Below are 3,168 nucleotides of genomic sequence, written 5' to 3'. Positions count from 1 at the left end.
GGCACGCAGGCCCTCACCCTACAGGGGTTGTGGTGGGCACGCAGGCCCTCACCCTACAGGGGTTGTGGTGGGCACGCAGTCCCTCACCTTACAGGGGTTGTGGTGGGCATGCAGGCCCTCACCCTACAGGGTTGGTGTGGACATTCAGGCCCTCACCCTACAGGGTTGTGGTGGGCACGCAGGCCCTCACCCTACAGGGATAGTGGTGGGCACGCAGGCCCTCACCCTACAGGGTAGTGGTGGGCATGCAGGCCCTCACCCTACAGGGGTTGTGCTGGGCATGCAGACCCTCACCCTACAGGGTTCTGGTGGGCATGCAGGCTTTGCCCCTACAGGGTTGTGGTGGGCACGCAGGCCCTCACCCTACAGGGCTGTGGTGGGCACGCAGGCCTAACCCTACAGGGTAGTGGTGGGCACGCAGACCCTCACCCTTCAGGGGTTGTGATGGGCATGCAGGCCCTCACCCTACAGGGTTGTGGTGGGCATGCAGGCCCTCACCCTACAGAGTTGTGGTGGGCACGTAGGCCCTCACCCTACAGGGTTGTAGTGGGCACGCAGGCCCTCACCCTACAGGGGTTGTGGTGGGCACGCAGACCCTCACCCTACAGGGGTTGTGGGGGGCATGCAGGCCCTCACCCTACAGGGTTGTGGTGGGTATTCAGGCCCTCACCCTACAGGGTTGTGGTGGGTATTCAGGCCCTCACCCTACAGGGTTGTGGTGGGCACGCAGGCCCTCACCCTACAGGGGTTGTGGTGGGCACGCAGGCCCTCACCCTAAAGGGTTGTGGTGGGCACGCAGGCCCTCACCCTACAGGGGTTGTGGTGGGCATGCAGGCCCTCACCCTACAGGGGTTGTGGTGGGCACGCAGTCCCTCACCTTACAGGGGTTGTGGTGGGCATGCAGGCCCTCACCCTACAGGGTTGGTGTGGACATTCAGGCCCTCACCCTACAGGGTTGTGGTGGGCACGCAGGCCCTCATCCTACAGGGATAGTGGTGGGCACGCAGGCCCTCACCCTACAGGGTAGTGGTGGGCATGCAGGCCCTCACCCTACAGGGGTTGTGCTGGGCATGCAGACCCTCACCCTACAGGGTTCTGGTGGGCATGCAGGCTTTGCCCCTACAGGGTTGTGGTGGGCACGCAGGCCCTCACCCTACAGGGCTGTGGTGGGCACGCAGTCCTAACCCAACAAGGTTGTACTGGGCACGCAGGCCCTCACCCTACAGGGTTGTGGTGGGCACGCAGGCCCTCACCCTACAGGGTTGTGCTGGGCACGCAGGCCTCACCCTAAAGGGTTGTGGGGGGCACGCAGCCCCGGACCCTACAGGGTTGTGGTGGGCACGCAGGCCCGAACCTACAGGGGTTGTGGTGGGCACGTAGACCCTCACCCTACAGGGGTTGTGGTGGGCACGCAGGCCCTCACCCAACAGGGTTGTGGGGGGCACGCAGCCCCGGACCCTACAGGGTTGTGGTGGGCACGCAGGCCCGAACCCTACAGGGGTTGTGGTGGGCACGCAGACCCTCACCCTACAGGGGTTGTGGTGGGCACGCAGTCCCTCACCTTACAGGGGTTGTGGTGGGCATGCAGGACCTCACCCTACAGGGTTGGTGTGGACATGCAGGCCCTCACCCTACAGGGTTCTGGTGGGCACGCAGGCCCTCACCCTTCAGGGGTTGTGGTGGGCACGCAGGCCCTCACCCTACAGGGTAGTGCTGGGCATGCAGGCCCTCACCCTACAGGGTTGTGGTGGGCTTTCAGGCCCTCACCCTACAGGGTTGTGATGGGCACGCAGGCCCTCACCCTACAAGGGTTGTAGTGGGCACGCAGGCCCTCTCCCTACAGGGGTTGTGGTGGACACGCAGGCCCTCACCCTACAGGGTTGTAGTGGGCACGCAGGCCCTCACCCTACAGGGTTGTGGTGGGTACGCAGGCCCCTCACCCTACAGGGTTGTGGTGGGCACGCAGACCCTCACCCTACAGGGTTATTATGGGCACGCAGACCCTCACCCTACAGGGTTGTGGTGGGCACGCAGACCCTCACTCTAGAGGGTTGTGGTGGGAACGCAGGCCCTTATCCTACAGGGGTTGTGGTGGGCACGCAGGCCCTCACCCTACAGGGTTGTGGTGGGCACGCAGACCCTCACCCTACAGAGTTGTGGTGGGCACGCAGACCCCTCACCCTACAGGGTTGTGGTGGGCACGCAGACCCTCACCCTACATGGGTTGTGGTGGGCACGCAGGCCTTCACCCTTCAGGGTTGTGGTGGGCGCGCAGGCCCTCACCCTACAGGGATGTGCTGGGCACGCAGGCCCTCACCCTACAGGGTTGTGGTGGGCACGCAGGCCCGGACCCTACAGGGGTTGTGGTGGGAACGCAGGCCCGGACCCTACAGGGGTTGTGGTGGGAACGCAGGCCCTCACCCTACAGGGGTTGTGGTGGGCACGCAGGCCCTCACCCTACAGGGGTTGTGGTGGGCACGCAGGCCCTCACCCTACTGGGTTGTGGTGGACACGCAGGCCCTCACACTTTAGGGTTCTGGTGGGGATGCAGGCCCTCACCCTGCAGGGTTGTGGTGGGCACGCAGGCCCGGACCCTACAGAGTTGTGGTGGGCAAGCAGGCCCTCACTCTACAGGGTTGTGCTGGGCACGAAGGCCCTCACCCTACAGGGTTGTGGGGGGCACGCAGCCCCGGACCCTACAGGGTTCTGGTGGGCACGCAGGCCCGAACCCTACAGGGGTTGTGGTGGGCACGCAGACCCTCACCCTACAGGGTTTGTGGTGGGCACGCAGGCCCTCACCCTACAAGGGTTGTGGTGGGCACGCAGAACCTCACCCTACAGGGGTTGTGGTGGGCATGCAGGCCCTCACCCTACAGGGTTGTGGTGGGTATTCAGGCCCTCACCCTACAGGGTTGTGGTGGGCACGCAGGCCCTCAACCTACAGGGGTTGTGGTGGGCACGCAGGCCCTCACCCTAAAGGGTTGTGGTGGGCACGCAGGCCCTCACCCTACAGGGGTTGTGGTGGGCACGCAGGCCCTCACCCTACAGGGGTTGTGGTGGGCACGCAGTCCCTCACCTTACAGGGGTTGTGGTGGGCATGCAGGCCCTCACCCTACAGGGTTGGTGTGGACATTCAGGCCCTCACCCTACAGGGTTGTGGTGGGCACG

Source organism: Procambarus clarkii, chromosome 6, assembly GCF_040958095.1.
Source record: "Procambarus clarkii isolate CNS0578487 chromosome 6, FALCON_Pclarkii_2.0, whole genome shotgun sequence".
NCBI lineage: Eukaryota > Metazoa > Arthropoda > Malacostraca > Decapoda > Cambaridae > Procambarus > Procambarus clarkii.
This window is presented reverse-complemented; position numbering follows the sequence as displayed.